This window comes from Callithrix jacchus, chromosome X (assembly GCF_049354715.1).
Source record: "Callithrix jacchus isolate 240 chromosome X, calJac240_pri, whole genome shotgun sequence".
NCBI lineage: Eukaryota > Metazoa > Chordata > Mammalia > Primates > Cebidae > Callithrix > Callithrix jacchus.
The window spans coordinates 71,503,371-71,524,392 of record NC_133524.1 but is presented as its reverse complement, the minus strand read 5'-3'; the positions used below and the strand labels follow the sequence as shown (position 1 = coordinate 71,524,392).

The 21,022-nt window shown below is 38.3% G+C and overlaps 2 pseudogenes across 2 annotated transcripts in view; both read right to left on the bottom strand.

Moving 5' to 3' along the window:
- LOC144576549 (proteasome subunit beta type-5 pseudogene) overlaps window positions 1-21,022 on the bottom strand; it is a 165,800-nt pseudogene that overhangs the window by 87,411 nt on the left and 57,367 nt on the right. The window lies entirely within an intron of this gene.
- Window positions 2,059-21,022, bottom strand: part of LOC118150443 (Y-box-binding protein 1 pseudogene) — a 76,331-nt pseudogene continuing 57,367 nt past the window's right edge. The window contains exon 3 of the transcript XR_013531810.1: window positions 2,059-9,769. The product of XR_013531810.1 is annotated as a Y-box-binding protein 1 pseudogene (transcript). The remainder of the gene's footprint in view (window positions 9,770-21,022) is intronic.

Below are 21,022 nucleotides of genomic sequence, written 5' to 3'. Positions count from 1 at the left end.
GGTTCAAGTGACTCTCCTGCCTCAGCCTCCAAGTAGCTGGAATTACAGGCACACACCACCACACCCAGCTAATTTTTGTATTTTTAGTAGAGACGGGGTTTCACCGTGCTGACCAGACTGGTCTCAAACTCCTGGAATCAGGTGATCCACCACCTCAGCCTCCGAAACTGCTAGGATTACAGGCGTGAGTCACCACACCTAGCAGACTATATACTTACTTTTACCTGGGAGCTTTATAATCAAATGTTTTCTTGTTTCTAATTAGCATCCTTTTACTACAGTTTGAAGGAGGGACTCCCTTTAGCAATTCTTCCCATGCAGGTCTAGTGGTGGTAAATTCTCACATCTTTTGTTTGAGAACTTTATATTTCTCCTTCATTTTTGAAACACGGGATTGCTGCCGACAGTATTCCTAGATGGCAGTGATTTCCTTTCAGCTTTTTCTATATATCACCCACTACCTTCTGGCCTGAAAGTTTCCTGGTGAAGTCTGTTGACAGTCTTCCATGGACCATTTTGTATGTAAAAGGAGACTATTCCCTTGCTGCTTTGAAGATTCTTTTACCTTTGACTATTACAATATGTTTTGGTCTCAGTCTCCTTGGATTCATCCTACCTAACGTTGAGATTCCTAGATCTAAATTTCTTTTTTCTTTTTTTTGAGACGGAGTTTCGCTCTTGTTACGCAGGCTGGAGTGCAATGGCGTGATCTCGGCTCACCGCAACCTCTGCCTCCTGGGTTCAGGCAATTCTCCTGCCTCAGCCTCCTGAGTAGCTGGGATTACAGGCACGCGCCACCATGCCCAGCTAATTTTTTTTTTTTTTTTTTTTTTTTGTATTTTTAGTAGAGACAGGGTTTCACCATGTTGACCAGGATGGTTTCGATCTCTTGACCTCATGATCCACCTGCCTCGGCCTCCCAAAGTGCTGGGATTACAGTCTTGGGCCACCGCGCCCGGCCTAGATCTAAATTTCTATTTTCTTCCCAGACTTCCAAGGTTTTCTGACATTATTTCTTCAAATATGTTTTCTGTCCTTTTCCCTCTATCTTCTCCATCTGGCAATTTATAAATTATTCCCCTTTGAAGGAGTCCCAAAATTCTCTTAAACTAACTTCAGTCTTTTTTCTCTTTTCTCCTCAGATTAAATGATTTCCAATGGCTTATCTATAAGTTTCATAGTCCTTTCTTCTGCTTCATCTATTCTGCTGTTGGACACATCTACTAAATTTTTGAATCCAGTTATTGTGTTCTTCAACTTTATACTTTTTGATGTCTTTTCTTTATGAAAATTCTCAGTTTGTTCATGCATTGCTCCCAACACCTCAGTGAACCTCTTTATGACTGCTCTTTTTAATTTCCTGTCAGGTTAACCACATATCTTCATTTCATCACGGTTGACTTCTGAAGACTTATTTTCTTTTATTTAGAACCTATTTCCCTATGTCTTCATTTTTCTCGACTCAATGTGTCGGTTTCTGTGAATGAGATAAGATAACCTCCTCCACCAGTCTTGTTAAACTGACCTTGAGAAGGAGATATTTCTCCCCAAATAACCCAGTGAAAGATTCTAGATGCCTCTTAACTTTGTTCTTCTATAACCCACTTTTACTGGCCTCCAGAGGTGAGGATAAACCAAGTCATAATTTTGCCTTGAGGCAGGAACTGGTCGCTAAGAATGCAGCTGGAAGGATTAGTGTTATAGGTGTGTTTTTTTTTATTATTATTATTTAAGACCTTTATTAACAGGTGCTTGCAGTTTGTTGACTTTTTTGAAAAAATCAAGTTGTAATCTTTTATTACAAATTAAAAATGAAGTTCTTAAAAATCTCAACTTGACCAGATATGAAACAATTTAAAAACCTTTAAAGGCGTATTGAGAAAAACCAGGCCTTTTTAAAAAACACGTTATTACCAAAAAGAGACATCTTTAGGTAAAAATAATAAAAACCCCATGCTGCATAGATAATGCAGATAGTTCTATTTATCTGGTCAATGCGCAAAAGCAAGCACTTAAGGTCTTCAGCTCCAATCTTCTGTTCATTTCTTACTGCTGGAATTTCTTATTTCTTCTTGTTGGATGACTAAACCAGATGATGGTAGAGATGGTAAGCCGGCATTTACTCAGCCCCGCCCTGCTCAGCCTCGGGAGGGGACGAATTCTCAGCTGGTGGATCCACTGCTTTTGTCTCTTTGCCATCTTGTGGTTTAGGGTTTTCTGGGCGTCTGCCTCTGTAATTGAAGTTGCGGCGGTACGACGTTGAGGTGGCTGCTGACCTTGGGTCTCATCTCCTTGATTTTCTTTATCCTCTTCATTGCCATCCTCTCTAGGCTGTCTTTTGCAAGGAGGGCCCCTGCGGAATCGTGGTCTATATCCCCGATACATATTCTGCCTCACTGGTCTACCTTGTTCTCCTGCACCCTAGTTGTCAGCACCCTCCATCACTTCTCCCTGCACAGGAGGGTTGGAATATTGTGGTCGACACCCATAGGGTCTCCGCATGTAGTAAGGTGGGAACCTTCGCCTGCCGTAGGGCCGGCGTTGTTGGGCCTGGCCTTCGGGAGCACTCTGATCCCTCGTTCTATTCCCCACTCTCACTATTCTGGTAATTTTGCTGGTAATTGCGTGGAGGACCCCTATAACGTGGATAGCGTCTATAATGGTTAGGTCTGCTGCATATTTACTGCCTTGAACTGGAACGCCACCAGGACCTGTAACATTTGCTGCCTCCACACCCTTTTCTCCTTCAACAACATCAAACTCCACAGTCTCTCCATCTCCTACACTGCGAAGGTACTTCCTGGGGTTATTCTTCTTTATGGCAGTCTGGTGTACAAATACATCTTCCTTGGTGTCATTCCTGTTGATGAAACCATATCCGTTCCTTACATTGAACCATTTTACTGTTCGCAAAACCTTCGTTGCGATGACCTTATTGTCCCCGCCGGCAGGCGCCACCGATGTGAGGCCGCCCGGGCCACCACTCCCTGTGCCGCTGCCTGTAGTTCCGGGCTTGGTGTCGGCGGCGCTGAGGGCGGGGGCGGCGGGCAGCTGCTGGGTCTTGGCCTAGCTGCTCATGTATGCGGTGATGGTGACTGGGGCCGGCTGTGGCAGCTACGGCTCCTCCCGGGATGTGATGGTAACTAGGCCGGCGGCAGCGGTGGGGCTACTCAGGGCTCTTTGGGGTCCGCCCTCTGCTCCTGATCGAACTATAGGTGTGTTTCAGTTCCTTCTTTCCTTTGAAGACGCTGAGAGACAAAGTTTACTTCCTACTGATTTTGCACCACGCCAAGTAGAGAATTTATGGTAGACACTTGTTGTGTCTTTGAGACTACTCAATCTGAAACTGAGGAGATAACTACTGAATGTTTCCAAGTTTGAAAATCACCTATTCTCAGTGGTACAGGAGAGTCAGGAATGAAGAGCAATTTCAACTCCCAGAGCTGGGTGATATAGGAGCCAGTACCTTGAATGAGGGATGTAAAATATGGGGTAGTCAATATGTGTACAAATTACTCCCTGGCAAAGTCTGTAGAAACGAATTTATCATCAAAGCAAGCCAGATAAGCACGGGAAGTACGCAGTCGCATAATCAGGCACAATGAAGTCACACAACCTCCTGCTAGTAAGCATTTGAAAGCCTGGACATATTGCTGGAGCAATCTTAAGAAGAAATTGCAAAGAACATTCATCTCCCTTTAAGGCTTCCTGAAGTCTCACAAACTCACTCTACACAGAATCTCCAGGCCAATACATTGTTGGAACAAGGCTGGTACATAAGAAGGCAGGTAAAGTGCAGTCCCTTGCATACAAGGTAAGAGGTCTGTCTCCCAGTCTCCTTCCAGGGAGAGACTGCAAGGTTATACATATCTGCAGCAAGCTGGGAAGACAACGTGGTGAATTTTGACCATTCCAGTCTTGCTCATTGAGGTCTCAAATCTCTCTTTTTTTTTTTTTTTTTTTGAGACGGAGCTTCGCTCTTGTTACCCAGGCTGGAGTGCAATGGCGCGATCTCGGCTCACCGCAATCTCCGCCTCCTGGGTTCAGGCAATTCTCCTGCCTCAGCCTCCCGAGTAGCTGGGATTACAGGCACGCGCCACCATACTCAGCTAATTTTTTTTGTATTTTTAGTAGAGACGGGGTTTCACCATGTTGAACAGGATGGTCTTGATCTCCTGACCTCGTGATCCACCTGCCTCGGCCTCCCAAAGTGCTGGGATTACAGGCTTGAGCCACCGCGCCCGGCTCAAATCTCTTTCAAGGGAGACTATAGGCCTGGATTAATCACTGGAGCAATCCAAGGAAGATGTAGGGAGTGCCATCCCTCCCATTAATGCTTGAGGAGGTTTATTCTTCATTTGCTACTGGGCTCCTAGATACAGGCATGATAGAAGACACAAACACAAGAAGCTGCCAGAAATGTGCAGCCAAATTGTTTCCAGTGAGAAGCTAGAGGGTGTGCTGATCCCAGGAGATACAGCTGCTGGCGGTGCTCCTGCAGTTCAACCCCCCACCCATTCTACTGTTCTTCAAGGAAATGCTCTAGTGCCAAGTCCTTGTGCTCCTCATATAACGTGATTTAAGGGAAAAATCCTCTGGTAGAGAATGTAATAACTGGGATATTATATGTGTGCTATCAACCCATCATCCCTCAGGAAGAGGATGTGAGTTGAGGATTCTTTCCCAATTGTATAGCCTGTGCTCAGAGTGAGGTTTATCCATGCATATACCTCAGTTTATCCTTCCCAGTTTGTTGTAGATATTTTCTCAATCATTCATCGTGTGAACATCTTTCAATTACATTTTGGCTTTCTCTTGGATATAACTGATCCACATGTATGTACATACTTGGCGTATTCATGAGAAGAGGGACAAAACAGGCACCTCCAACTCTATCATGTTGCTGACATCTCTCTCTAGGACTTTTCTTACACATCCTAAAGACCTCTACTTCATATTTGTACTAACATGAGTATAAAAATATTACCTCTATATATCTCTATAACTTCTCCCTTTTGAGTCATTATTATAATACAATAAAATCCTCCAAATTCTATACTTATGTAATTATATATACTCAGGTCAGAGAAAAATGGTTAGAATTTTATTATCCTTATTTTGTCTGGTTCTTTTATATTACCCCTGTGGATCTGAGTTACCACCAAGAATTATTTCCTTATTTCAACATAGTTTTGTTCTCAACCACATCCTTTGTAATATTATTAAATAGATCTCATTTCTGTATGTTGTAAGCTCCCAAACACAAGTATGAAAATGACTGCATACAATACACATATATGAATATTTATAAGTATATAGTATATAGGCATATATGCCAGCTAATAGATAAAAATATGCATTTATACTAGCCTCTATAATTATTACATAATTACGACTGGCACTCTGATTTTTCATAGGAAGTTCAATTACAGTTTAGAGTCAGTATTCTTTAGTCTCAAAAATTTGCTTTTGTTTTGAGGTGATTCTGCTAAAAACAAATTCTCAGTTTTTGTTTATCTAGCAATGTCTTTACCTTGATTTAAGAATGTTAGCCGTAGTTCAGGTAAAATTTTGAATTTACTTCTTCTACACTATTAATATGTCATATCCCATCGCTGTGGCGTTGATTATTCCTGTACTATTTGGGTTTCTTTGTACATCAGTCATTATTCTCTTCATGTTTCCAAGATTTTCGCTTTTACTTTCATAATTTTACTTTGACGTGTCTAAGGAGGAATCTATTTGCAATTATTATACTTGGAATTCTTTACACTTCTTGGATGTTTAATATTTTTTCATGATATGGAAAATGCTCAGGTATTATTTCTTTAAATATTTTTTTCTATCAGCTTGTTATCCTCATGTTCTGGCACTACCACTGCACATATGTTGGTACTCTCAATGGCTTATGGCATTTCTCTAAAACTGCATTTTACTTACTTCTTTATTCTGTATTATTTAAACTGGATGATTTCTATCAGTCTATCTTCAAATTCAATGATTGTTCATTCTACCAGTTAAAATCTAATGTTAAATCTCTCAAACTGTAATTTTTGTTACTATACTTTAAAACTCCAGATTTCCATATGGTTCTTTTCCATAATTCTTACCTATTTATTTATATTCTCTAATTGTAAAATTATTATATCACTGCCTCCTGAGGTATGGTATCCTCTAGTTCTTTTAAGATATTTATAATGACCAATTTGAAATATTTGTCTGCTTACTAAAACATCTTAGGCCTTCAAAGGTGAGTTTTTTTTTTTTTTTTTTTTTTGGCCAGTCTTCTTCCATAAGGTCATATTTTTTCTTTATGTCTCAATTATTTTTGTTGTTGAAAATTAAACATTGTCGGTAATATATGGTAGCAATACTGGCTATCATCACTCTAGGACAAGGTGTTACTATTTACTGTTTTATTTTTACTAGTTGACTGTAATATTTTAGTAAAGTCTACTTCTCCAATGTAAAACCTATTATGTCACTTCTCAGAAAGCACAACCCTGGAAATGTGCACAGTTAAAATGGGATGAGAGAGGTTTAGCAGGGCTCATTTTTTTTCTCTTCTATTATATTGAGCTATTACATAGTCAGTATTAACTGCTAGCTGATCTTTCTTTTGTTCAAGCAATTCCCTGAGGAATATAATTCTATATAGTCTTAATACAATTCTGAGACCTTTGCAGTGGTACTTTCTGAGACCAATCTTTGTTTTGACACCAGGAGTTTTTTGTCTTAGTTCTTTTCCTGTTTCTCTGTGGAAAGTTACCTGGACTGCAGTTTAGCTGTTTGCTCTCATGAATCTGTCAGCTTCCTAACTGCTTACTATAAAAACAGCTACGATTTTTTTGGGGGCACTGCCATTAAGCTTGATCTTCCCCAACCCTGTTTTAAATAAAGTTAGTTTCTCTGTAGAGCTCTGTAGAGCTCTGTTCTTATGTCCTGCCTATGTGTCCCACTTGGCAAAAATTTTATAGTCATAGCCACTAAGCAGGAAGACGAATCAGTAGCTACCTTCCCTCAAAGTGACAATCAAACTTTACAAGCTGGGAACTGGAAGTCTGCCTATTTTTCTTTCAACTTAGTCAGTATGGAATTTCATTGGTACAAGGAATAAATAAGGAGGATTAAGAGCTCTGTATTCTAAGCACATCAGCCTTAAGAAGAGATTCTTCTCTATGAGAGTTGGGTTAAGGACGGTAGTCCTCTGACAACTGCAACTGCCTGTTAAATTAGCTTCTACAACAGTGAGGTAGGGAAGATAGGAAATGAAAGCACTGTGCCATTCCTGACTTTCAACCTCCACTGTTGGCTAAAAGAGAGCAACGTTCTCTATGCTTGGCTGCACACACCTGGAGTTCATGTAACAAAGAATCTTCAACTTACAAATCTTTAGTAAATTCTTCCTACATTTTTTCATTTACCGTATGTCCTTAGGAAAATTTCCAGAGATGTTATGTGATTAGGGTTGTCTACAATCTCCACCACTTATATTTGCTTCACTAGAAAGTGGATCCACAGAACTCCTCAGGCTGCCATTCCAAAAATGCAACCACCTCAGTTTCACAAGGTTTGATGCTTGCCTCTCATTGTCAATTTCCTGATACATTATACCTTCAATACAGCTTTTCTCTTTCCCCAAGGAAGGAGTCAAAGAACCATTTCAAAGTTTAGGGGAAGTCATTAAAAGTAGACGTTTTAGATTCCAAAACTAAAGATCAATTGTTTTCTCGCTTGGTTGCAGACTCCATATTATTGAATTCTATTATACTGCTGACTTTTACAACTTATTTTTATTATGTACTTTTTCCTCATTTGTTAACAAAGAAGGTACATTTAATAAAAGGTGTGGATTATCATAAAATCTCACCAATCTGGGGGGAAAACCCCCTTTTAAACTAAACAATTTAGCTACCAAAAATTTTAAACAATAAAACAAAGAATACACAGAATTTAACATTTATGAACACAGGTAAATTTAGACACAATTTGATATACTGCATTTTTTCTGCATAATAATGAATAATGAATATGTGGATCTACATAGTCACTGTAATTCACATTACTATTACAATGACAAAACATTTTATTTTTCAGTTGTCCTGTACTTATACTAGTATTTATCCTCAATGATATTTTCTCTACATATCTTTACATTTGTATAACTCATTACATAGAGAACATTTCCATCACATTAATACATTTAATTCACATATTTGAATTACTACTGGTCATTCATATAAATACATATTAAGATAAATCATCAAATACATGAAGAACTTGTTAAGGAAAACATATAAAACATGTTAAAGGTACAAGAGGTTTTCACCTAATGTAACCTAGTGTAACCAACTTAACACATAAGGAAAATCATCTAAGTGCCTCAAAAGGGTTCATTTAAAAAAAGCAATGGGAAAATGTATAAGTCCACTTTTGGGAATGACTGTGGAATGTACAAAATAGAGGGTAAGGATTCTCAGTACTGGGATCTTACTTAAATGCATATTTTCAAGGACACATATTACAAAATATGATACATGGAAGAGAGTATAAATTTCATGTATATTTAAAGAATTAAACAAACTTCAGGCAGAAAACATTACAAGTATCTTTAACATGCCCATGTATGTTTCTGTAATTGTATCTTATGCCATTATCCTGACTTTTGTTGAATCTACTCCGCTGCTGTGGTGAACATTTAGATTCATAATATAGTTGTAGTTAATTCACTTTCATTAATGTGTAACACTTCACACACACAAAAAAAACACACCACAATTAATGTATCTGCTATGTTACAATCTTATAAATTTTTTCCAGTTTGGAACTACTATAAATAGTAATGATACAAACATTTGCACATATGTTTTTAGGTGAACATAAATGTATCCCTGTGGACACATACCTAGAAGTGAAATTTCTTAGTCATGGGATATATAGATGTTCACCTTTATGACATATTGTCAAAAAGTTACCCAAAGTCGCTTTCTTCAATTTCACTACCATCACCAATACATAAAAGATGGTGGTGAGCTATGATATCCTCATCGATAGCTGACCTCCTCAATCCTTTCCATTTTAGCCATTCTGGAGAATATATAGTGTTGTTTGAACTTTTGTTATTTGTGTCGTACGACAAATGAATAGCTATGGTTGTGTCCCAGAAGAAGTTCATGTCTGTGCCAATCACCTGTGGTATTGATGCAATGTCATATTGAATCCAATGACTTGCTGATAAATTTTTGAAATGAGGCATATGCGACAAGTGACAAATACCTATAATATTGAGTCATATCTTTAGACTGTCTCATAAAAAAATTAAAAACTGGTTATAAAAAATCTGAAATACAATCCTGACTACATAAGAACAAGAGTCAGCAAACTATAGTCTGGCATACAAATCTAGTCCACCATCTTTTTACATTTTTTAAAATCTTAATTATTTTTTATTGAGGTAAAATTTAAGTATCATAAAATTTATGATTTTAGGCCGGACATGGTCCTCACACCTGTAATCCTAGCACTTTAGGAGGCGGAGGCGGGCGGATCACGAGGTCAGGTGTTCAAGACCAGCATGGCCAATATGGTGACACCCCATCTCTACTAAAAAATACAAAAATTAGCAGGGTATGGTGGTGTGTGCCCGTAGTCCCCCAGCTAGCTACTCAGGAGGCTGAGGCAGAAGAATTGCTTGAATCCAGGAGGCGGAGGTTGCAGTGAGCTGAGATCGCACCATTGCACTCCAGTCTGTACAACAGTGAGACTCCGTCTCCAAAAAAAAAAAAATTACCATTTTAAGTCAATACTACAATTCAGTGGCTTTCAGCACATTCAAATTTAATGCAACTATCATCATGCTCAAGTTCCATAACATTTCAACACCCCAGCAGAAAATCCAAGACTGATTAAACAGTCACTCCCCATTATCTCTACACATAGCAACTGGCAAGCACTAATCTACTTTATCTTTGCAGATTTGTTCTTCGTATTTCATGTAAATAGAATACAACATGTAACTTCATGTGTATGACATCTTTCACTTAGCATAATTATTTGTAGACACATCCATGTCGTATGCATCAGTACTGCATTCCCATGTAAAATGGAATAATACTGCATTACATGGACATTTGTTTACTCAGTCACCAAATGATGTACATTTGAGTATTTTCCACCCTTTTACTATTGTGAATCCTGCTGCTACAAATATTTGCATACATGTTTTCATTTGAAGATACCTAGGCAATTAAGAATGTATTGCGATGTAGAATTTCTGGGTCATAGAAATTGTTTAATTTTTTTGAGGAACCAGCAAACTGTTTAACACAGTGGCTTCACAGTTTTGGGGTTTTTGTTTTGTTTTAACACAGAGTTTCTCTATGTCCACGCTGAAGTGCAATGACACAATCTTGGCTCACTGCAAACTCCACCTCCTTGGTTCAAGTGACCATCCTGCCTCAGCCTCCCAAGTAGCTGGGATTACAGGCGCCAAGCACCACGCCCGGCTAATGTTTGTATTTTTGGTAGAGATGGGATTTCACCACCGTGGCCAGGCTGGTCTTGAACTTCTGACCAGCCAGCCTTGGCCTCCCAAAGTGCTGGGATTATAGGTGTGAGCCACCACGCCCAGCCAATTTCACAGTTTTAAATCACCAAGAGCAAAGTCCAAGTGTTCCAATTTCTCTACTTTCTTGCCAACATTTTGTATTTTCCCTTTGTCCTATCATAGCCATCCTAGTGGGTATGAAGTGGTAACTAATGATGGTTTGGATTTGCATTTCCCAAAGAGTGAATAATGTTATTACACGTCCTTATTCACTACTTATATATCCACTTTTATGAAATGCCTTAGGGTTTTTGTGAATTTATAAATTGGGTTTCCTCTTTCAGCTTTTGAGACAAAAGAGTTCTTTACATATTTTGAATGCTAGTATCTTCTCAGATATATAATTTGCAAACATTTTCTCCCATTCTGTGGGTTTTCTGTTTTCTTAAATAGTGTGCTTTGAGCAAAAGTTTGCAAGACAATAATTTGAATGTTTCTAACATAAAGGCAAACATTTAAGGTTATAGATATCCCAAGTATACATATTTGATCTTTATAAATTATAAGAACGTAATAAATTACCACATGTACCCTGAAAATACATATATGTATAAAACGCATCAATTAAATAAAAAATTATTAAAGGGGAATTAAAAACTTGAAAGACTTACACAATGAAATATCAAAACCTATTATAAAGCAATAGAAATTAGGACAATGTGGCATGGAGAAAGAATATAGTTTTCCTCATTTAATTTTTAAAATATATTTTTTAATTTACATAAAATAAAATTTATACATTCTGGTATGTAGGCATTTGAGTATGAATTCTTTCACTGACGAAACTCATTTAAGGGTCATCTACATTTTCACATGTATCAATAATTCATTATGCAAAATTGTTCAGTAATATTACATTATATGAATGTAACATACTTTTCATCTACTACTCTATTTAGGGACAGTCAGGCTTTTACTAGTTTACAAAAAAAACCTGCTATGTAACCTGAGCACAATGGTGTATTTCCACAGTCCTAGCACCTCCCTGAAGCAGAAGGATCACTTGAAACCAGGAGCTCAATGCTAGCCTGGGCAAGATAGTGAGGCCCTGTCTCAAAAAAGCAAAAACTAAATAAAAAACAGACATTATCAGTCACATAGATTGAATTAGTATTTTTCGAGTACTACACCAAAAATGACAGAATACATTTTATTTTTAATTGTACAAGTTAGGTTTATTAGGATGGACAACATTCTGAACTATACAATAGTCTCAATATAACTAAAAACACTGAAATCATAAAGAACATGTTCTCTAACCACAATAGAACTAAACTAAAAAACAGGTATAATAACCAGGAAGACTGCAAATATTTGGAAACTACACGTACTTTTCAATAATCACCAGGTCCGTTATAAAAATTGCAAGAGAAAATAGGTAACATTTTAAACTGATTTATAATGAAAATATAAAATCTGTGGGATGTAGCTAAAGAGAGAAAGTTATAACTTTAAATGTCTATGACAGAAAACTCTTCAATGATCTAAGATGGGGTAACCAAGTTACAGCCTGTTAAGACTGTGTTCTGTCCTTGTATATAATGTTTTATCAGAACACAGCCATGTCTGTTAATTTAGATATTAGCTATTGCTTCTTTCTTGTTACAATGGCAGAGCTGAACAGTTGTGAAAAACCATATGGCCCATAAAGCTAACATATTTACAATGTTGTCCTATAATAATAAGTTTGCCTATACCTGACCTAAGCATCTTTACAAAAGGAGAAAAGAAAAACAAATTCAATGCAAGCAAAAGGAAATTATAAAAAGCAGAAATTACTGAAATATTTAAAATAGAGAAAATATATTTTTACAAATCTTAAATAAAACAGAATTTTCTAGACAGATTGAGGGAAAAAAAACAAACATGCAAGATCAGAAATTAACGGATTACAAGAAAATGAGGCAATATTATGGACTGATATTTATTGATTTCCAAGAGATAGTATTAAGTAAAAAAAGCAAAATGCTAAAGAACATAGAACACTACCTTTCTAAGAATTAAAAATAAGGCCAGGCGCAGTGGCTCACGCCTGTAAATCCCAGCACTTTGGAAACCAAGGCAGGCATATCACGAGGTCAGGAGACTAAGACCATTCTGGCCAACATGGTGAAACCCCGTCTCTTAAAAAAAAATAAAAAAGAGAAGAAGAAAAAAATTAGACAACATACATGCCTGTCACAAGGACAAACCAGAAAAAAATGAGTGGTTACCTGCAAGAGGTGGGGAGGCAAATGGGGTAAAAGGGATACAGGAGAGAGTGACACTTCTCAGAATGACACTTTTAAATTTTTAAAGAATGTTAAGATCTTAAACACTCAAAAAATAAAATTATATCAATAAGAGTATACTGGTGAGAAAAGCTAAAGAAATGAATGTAGTCATATTTCATGTATGTATCATACACATAAAAGGAAAAGCAGGTAAATGAGAAAAGAAAGGGGAAGAAACATAGGAAGGAACAGAAAAATGGACATGTAAAGGGGAAGAAATGGAAGGAAGAGAGGGAGGAAGGCAAGGAGGTAGGCAAGCTTGCTTGCTTCAAGTATCTTATAAACACTAGGGAGGGAATACTGTGTGGGGTAAGGAGCAGACAAAATACAAAGAAATCTTTATTTTTAGTAGTTTGTTTATTGTTTTTTGGATGAAGCAATTTTGAAACTGTTTTAGATGTACCAAAAGTCCCAGCTACTTGGGAGGCAATACTGAGTAAATGTTTATTGTTTGTTTGATTTTGTTTGTGTGTGTTTCTTTCTTTCTTTTTTTCCTTTTTAGAGACAGTCTGGTTCGGTCACCCAGGCTGGAGTGCAGTGGTACGATCTTGGCTCATAGCAACCTCCGCCTCCTGGCTCCAGTAAATGTTTTTGATGTTAGGAGCCAATCTTCTCACTGGGCATAGAAGGCAGATAAATTATGGAATGGAAAAAAGCCAAAAACAAAACACTGTAGAGATGGGTTGGAACTGAAAGTACAATATGAACTCACATGATTTTTTAAATATATTTGTATATATATTTGTGTATATAAATGCATGTATTAACTAGCTCATTACACTAAAAGGTACAAGAATCAAAGAATCCCCAGGAGCAATGAGCCACCTAGTGCCCAGATCTTGGCTTATAAATCAAATTCCCTCACTAAAGCGAACCAAGCCTCCTATAAAATGAGTCTTATTATGACAGAAAGTTAAAGAAATACTCAAATAAATGTTGGAGACATATCACAAAGATAGGAGAAACCGTTTAAAAGCAATCCTACTGCCAGGGACGATGGCTCACACCTGTAATACCAGCACTTCAGGAGGCCAAGGTAGGCGGATCACTTAAGGCCAAGAGACCAGCCTGGCCAACATGTCAAAACCCTATCTCTACTGAAAATACAAAAATTAGCCAGAGGCTGGGTGCGTAGCTCACACCTGCCTGTAATACCAGCACTTTAGGAGGCCAAGGTGGGTGGATCATCTGAGGTCAGGAGTTCAAACAGCCTGACCAATATGGTGAAACCCTATCTCTACTAAAAATGCAAAAATTAGCCAGGTGTGGTGGCATGCACCTGTAGTCCCAGCTACTCGGTAGGCTGAGACAGGAGAATTGCTTGAACCCAAGAGACGGAAGTTGCAGTGAGCCGAGATGGCAGCACTGTACTCCAGCCTGGGCAACAGAGGGAGACTCCGACTCAAAAAAAAAAAATTACCGGGAATGGTGGTGCACACCTGTGGTCCCAGTTACTCGGAAGGCTGAGGCACGAGAATCGCTTGAACCAGGGAGGTGGAAGGTGAAATGAGCCGAGACCACGTAACTACACTCCAGCCTGGGCGACAGAGCCAGACTCTGTGTCAAAACAAACAAACAAAAAACCTCCCCCTGGCTAAATCTAGAACATTTTAAGTATAAAACAATTAAAGGTAATTAAATTATAAATCATTGAAAATGGTAGTAATGACCAAGCAAAGTGGCTCACGCCTGTAGTCCCCGCACTTTGGGCGGATCAACTGAGGGTCGGAAGTGAGACCAGCCTCAAACATGGAGAAACCCGGTCTCTACTAAAAATAGAAAATTAGCTGGACATGTTGGCGGGCGCCTATAATCCCAGCTACTGGGGAGGCTGAGGCAGGAGAATTGCTTGAACCCGGGAGGCGAAGGTTGAAGTGAGCCGAGATAGCTTCATTGCACCCCAGACTGGACAACAGGAGCGAAACTCTGTCTCCAAAATAAAAGAAAATAAAAGGTAGGAATATAAGTCCCTCATGGTAATAAACAAATCAGGGAGAAGGGAGGTTTTGTGCTTACAGTATTATGCTAAGGCCTGACTAGTAAATCAAGCAGGGGTACTGGAGTTGCAAAGTAACCATGGCAAAGAATGAGCAAGGAAAAGGGTAATCAATGAATGCCAAATCCAGGCGGACATTTTGATGAGGAACAGGACATTTTCAAGAGCTTAAAATGTCTCACTACCTTATCATGAAACCATTCTGTATCTATACTGTAACAGTGTGAATAGTCTGGTTGGAAACTACAGTTTTACAAGGCTGTGGAAACACTATAGATGATAAATGGGTAAAAACACATGACAACTGAATGCAATACCTGCTTCTAGAGTATTAAAGAGGTTGAAAATGTGATTTAAAAAAACATTTTTATAAAACATGGAAGGTAGTTTAGACAAAATTTAAATAGTAAATTTATGAGGTTGACAAATGTACTGTGGTTATAGTTATAAGGGTGCTCAGGAAGCACCCACGGAAAGTATATTTCAAAATAGTTAAAAGATGTAGAATATTACCAATACAAAGAAAGGATAAATGCTTGAGGTGATGGATATACCAATTACACATTGTATGTATCAAAATATCACATGTGATCCATAAATATGGGTAAATATTATGTATCAATTAAAAAAAAAATTGTCTCCAGACATCTTGACAAACGCCCACTAGGGGGCCAAAACCACCCCTAGTTGAGGACAACAGGACTAAATACATCAGACATTTGATCCTACCTGAGTTCTGTGAAAGTAAAAAAAAAAAGATGACATGAAGGATAATTTACCTGGACTTTTACTGAATTGGCTAGAAAACAAAAAGCATCTGAATGATTGAATAAGGAAGAAAATATGAATCTCATTAAAATCACTATAACCCTCTACCTGTTCTCTAGAGATGAAAAAAAAAAACTGACAAGACAATCTCTTTCTTATAATGTAACTAGTATACAGATGCTAAACAGAATATGCTCTACAACATAGGAGTAAAAGTAGTAGATCTGGAGTTAGGAGGCATGAGTTCTCACTAAATAGCTTCATTTCAATTGGGCTTCAGCTTAATGATCTATAAAATGGAGGTGTCATGAGAAGGCAGTAGAGAGGGCTGTAAATAGATTTCTTAATTTTTTTAATTCAATAAACGATGACTTATATTCTAGGTACAATAGTCAGGGTTAGTATATAAATGATGAAACGACAGATCTCCTTCAAGGAGATTACTACAGACTATCAGAATGACAGAGAAAATCAAAAAACAACTACAATAATACATATAAGCATTATAACAGAAGCATGTACAAAGAGCAGCATAACCACAAAAATGTAACCCAAATCTGCTTAAGGAAATCAGGAAAACCTTTACAGGGAAGTAGCATTTGAGCTAAAACTTAAAAGAAGAATAAGAATTTTGTGAGAACAAAAAGAGTAAGAAAGGGAAAGGTATTCCAGTTAGAAAGGCAACTGTACTGAGCTTTGATTCTTTTTCATAAAGAACAGCATATTTAAGGAACTATACGCATTTCAGTGGCACTATAAGATAAATGGAAAAGAGGTGAAAAGAGATCAAGCTTCATATCTAGACTAAATCCTGAAGCTTGTATGCCATGAAAACTGTTTTACTACTGTAGATGCTAATTGAAAATTTATGTGGTAAACAGATCACCCTTGTAGTAGTGTAAATACTACTACTAAGTAGTGAAAATAAGATTGGAGGGGAACAACCCGAGAGAACAATCAAGTGACTACTGCAATAGTCCACATTAAGGTAGTAAAGGCCTACAAAAGGACAATGGTTAGTGGACAGGAATGGAAAGTACTGAGGAAAGATAATGGGCAGAACTTAAGTCTGAATGTTGGAGGAATTATAACCAGTATTTATTGAGAATTTTGCTGAGTATCTTTTTTTGTAATACTTCATTTAATCCATATAATACCCCTAATGGGGATGGAAAGCAGTCCAATGTGCTAGAAGCTACTTTGCCAAAGAATCAGTTTGCCATTATTTACCAAATATTTGTTTCAGGGACTATTCATCCTGGATATATTCAAGAAATGTATCCTTGGCTAACTTAAAGAAGAAAGAAGAAAGGACACTTGCTGTAAATAACTACTGTGGTTACACCACTCCAAACTTCCAGAATATCCCATAAGTCAAAAATAATAATGAGCGAAAAAAAAAAAAAACAAGTTAGAGAATAAGTAGCATTTAAAAATATATAAATAGCATTTTTTAAAACTTTAATAACATGGAGAATGTAACCTTGTTATTTATTAGTATATACCTATACACTAAAAGTATTTTAAAAATGCACGGTGGCCGGCCGTGGTGGTTCAACGTGTCTAATCCCAGCACTTTGGGAGGCCAAGGCGGGCAGATCACCTGAAGTCAGGAGTTTAAGTCCAGCCTGGTCAACATGGCAAAACCCTATCTCTAAAAGAAAAAGAAATGCATGGTAAGGATATGTAACTTCAGAATAGGACTTAATTGTGGTATGAGATGGAAAGGTACAAAGAGAGCTTCAATTGTATCTATGATGTCTTAATCTCTTAAAATCTGAGACAAATACGGTGAAGTATGAGACCTGTTAAAGCAGAGAAGTGGTAATAAGTGTTCAGTGTGTCATTCTAAGTATTTTCAGTTTGATATATTTCATTGAAAAAACTCATTTGAAAATTTAAATGAGGCCGGGCATGATGGCTCCTGCCTGTAATCCCAGCACTTTGGGAGGCCAAGGCAGGTGTATCACAGGTCAGGAGTTTGAGACCAGCCTGGCCAACATGGTGAAACTCCGTCTCTATTAAAATTACAAAAATTAGCTGTATGTGGTGGTGGGTGCCTATAATTCCAGCTACTCGGGAGGCTGAGGCAGGAGAATCATTTGAGCCTGGGAGGCAGAGGCTGCAGTGAGCTGAGATCACACCATTGCACTCCAGCCTGGGTGACAGGGTGAGACTCTGTCTCAAAAAACAAAAAAACATAAAACCTGAAATGAGTTTTTTAGACAGGCACAGTGGCACACACCTGTAATCCCAATACTTTGAGAGGCTGAGGTGGGCAGATCACGAGGTCAGGAGTTCAAGACCAGCCTGGCCAGCATGGTGAAACCCCGTCACTACTAAAAATACAAAAATTGGCCGGGCATCATGCATGTGCCTGCAATCCAAGCTACTCAGGAGGCTGAGGCAGAATGGCTTGACCACAGGAGGCAGAGATTGCAGTTAGCCAGGACTGCACCACTGCACTCCAGCCTAGGTGGAATGAGACTCCATCTCAAAAACAAACAGAAAAACACCAAACAAACAAAGAAAACAAAGCTTCAGATGCTAAGCTTCATATTTTATACAGAATAAAGTCCAAGTTACCAAGGAGGGTACTCTAAGGTTCTGTACACTCTAGAATCAAACTGCTTTTCCTTTCACATCACCTACTGCTCTCCACCTAACATAACCCACATGTCACAGACAAAGTCAATATATCATTCTAGGCCAGGTGCAGTGGCTTGCACCTGTGATCCTAGCACTTTGGAAGGCGAAAATGTGTGGATCACTCGAGACTGGAGTTCAAGACCAGCCTGGCCAACATGAAGAAGCCCAATTCTACTAAAAATTTAAAAATTAGCTGGGGCTGATGGCACATGCCTATAATCCCAGCTACTCCGGAGGCTGAGGCACCAGAACTGCTTGAACAGGTAGGCAGAGGTTATAGTGAGCCGAGATCGCACCACTGCACTACAGCGAGACTCTGTCTCAAAAAAATAAAAATACTGTTATAAATATGCCATAAGCCCGGAAAAAAATTATTTTGCTCTTATGGTCTCTCAGAATATTCTTTTTACCAATCTGTATCAGGAAAAATTCATACTAATTCTTGAAAGGCAAACACAAATTTGACCACCTCTCTGAAACCAGCTTTGATAAGCAAATTCAGAATGAGCCTTTCTCTATGTTCCACAGCACGTAGTTTATTCCTTTACTATTACAACATGTCACATTGTCAGTTTCTTGTTCACTGAAGATAAGGGTTTATTACTGCTGTTGATCTTGCCAAAGAACCAGATTTTGGCTTTTTAAAGTTTCTCTATTATCTGTTTGTTTTCCACCTCATTGATTTCTACTCCATTATTTCCTTACTTGCACTTACTCTAAGGTTTACTTTGCTGTTCTTTTTCTAGCTTCCTAAGGTAGAAACTTCGGTCACTGACATTTATAGACTTTTCTTTCTTTACAACAAAAGCATTTAAACTATAATTTGCCCTCCAAGCACTGCTTTAGCTACATTCCATGAATTATGATATTACATTATCATTACCATTTGGTTAAAAATATTTTCTAACTGTGATTTCCCTTTGACTCATGGTTCATTTAAAATTGTACTGTCTCATTTCCAAATATGTGAAACATTTCTAGATATCTTATTTTAATAATTTCTATTTTAATTTTACTTGCATTGTGGTGAGAGAATATATATACATTTCAATCATTTAAAATTTATCCGCTGGGCACAGTGGCTCATGCCTGTAATCCCAGCACTTTGGGAGGCCAAAGCAGGCGCATCACCAGAGGTCAGGAGTTCGAGACCAGCCTGGCCAAGAAGGTGAAACCATCTCTACTAAAAATACAAAAATTAGCCAGGCGGTGGCACATGCCCATAATCCCAGCTACTCGGGAGGTTAAGGCACAAGAATAGCTTGAATCAAGGAGGCAGAGGTGGCGAAATTGCACCATTGCCCTCCAGCCCGGGTGACAGAGCAAGCGAGACTCTGTCTCAAAAAATAAATCTATCAAAGCACACACAAAAAATGTATCAAGGCATATTTCATGGTCTATCATTTGGACTATGTTGGTGAATATATGATGTACACTCACCTACTTCACCATTTGAGGAAGTCGTGTTCAATAATTATCAATTATACTGAGGTGGTTTGTAGTATTCCTCAGATCATCTATGTCTTTACTAAATTTTTTTTTTTGCTAGAAATTTATTAAAAAAAATCTTTAGCACTAATTGTAAAAGTATGTTTTTCCTCTTAATTTTGTCAATTTTCGCCCTCTCTCTACATATGTGTGTGTGTGTGTGTGTGTGTGTGTGTGTGTGTGTATATATATATATATATATTTTTTTTTTTTTTTTCTTTTTAGACAGAGTTTCACCCTTTCGCCCAGGCTGAAGTGATGTGATCTTGGCTCACTGCAACCTCTGCCCCCCCGGGGTTCAGGCGATTCTCCTGCCTCAGCCTCCCCAGTAGCTGGGATTATAGGCGCCAGTCACCACGCACAGCTAATTTTTATATTTTTAGTAGAGACGGGATTTTGCTATGTTGGCCAGGCTGGTCTCTGACTCCTGACATGAGGTGATCCGCCCACCTTGGCCTTGTAAAGTGCTGGGATTACAAGTGTGAGCCACTGTACTAGGCTGCTTTATTATTTTTAACTTCCTACTGGCATGAATTTATGATTGCTACAGCTTTCTGACGAATTGATCCATTTAACATTATGAAAAGTCCCTCCTTATTTCTGATAATACTCTGTCTTATGGTCTGGTTTGTATGATACTAATAGCACCATCCAATCCCCAGCTTATCTGTCTGTACTTTTTTTTGAGACAAGAGTTTCGCTCTCACCAAGGGTAGAGTTAAGTGGATCAATTCTTGCTGAATGCAGCCCCCAACCCCCCGGGTTCAAGTGATTCTCCTGCCTCAGCCCCCCGAGTAGCTGGGATTACAGCATGCACGACCACACCCGACTAATTTTTGTATGTTTAGTAGACATGGGGTTTCTCCATGTTGGCCAGACTGGTCTCGAACTCCCAACCTCAGGTGATCCGCCTGCCTCAGCCTCCCAAAGTTCTGGGATTGCAGGTGTGAGCTACCAAACCCGGCCAGAAAAACATTTTATCGTACAATCTTAACTCCCTCAGTTGCTCTTCAAGTTCAATACTTACATGGATTCAATGCTTAGCACCAGCCCACTGTCACAGCTCCTCTATTCCAGTGTTCTTTACTTTCGTTTACTTCTTGGTTAATTATATTTGACTGTTAAATACCTTGATCAGGAAGGGCTTATAGATGCTAATTCCATGAGTTATTTTACATTTTATTAACATCGGACTGTCTCCTTAATACTTGCAAGACAACTTGTATGGTTATAAAAAAGAAA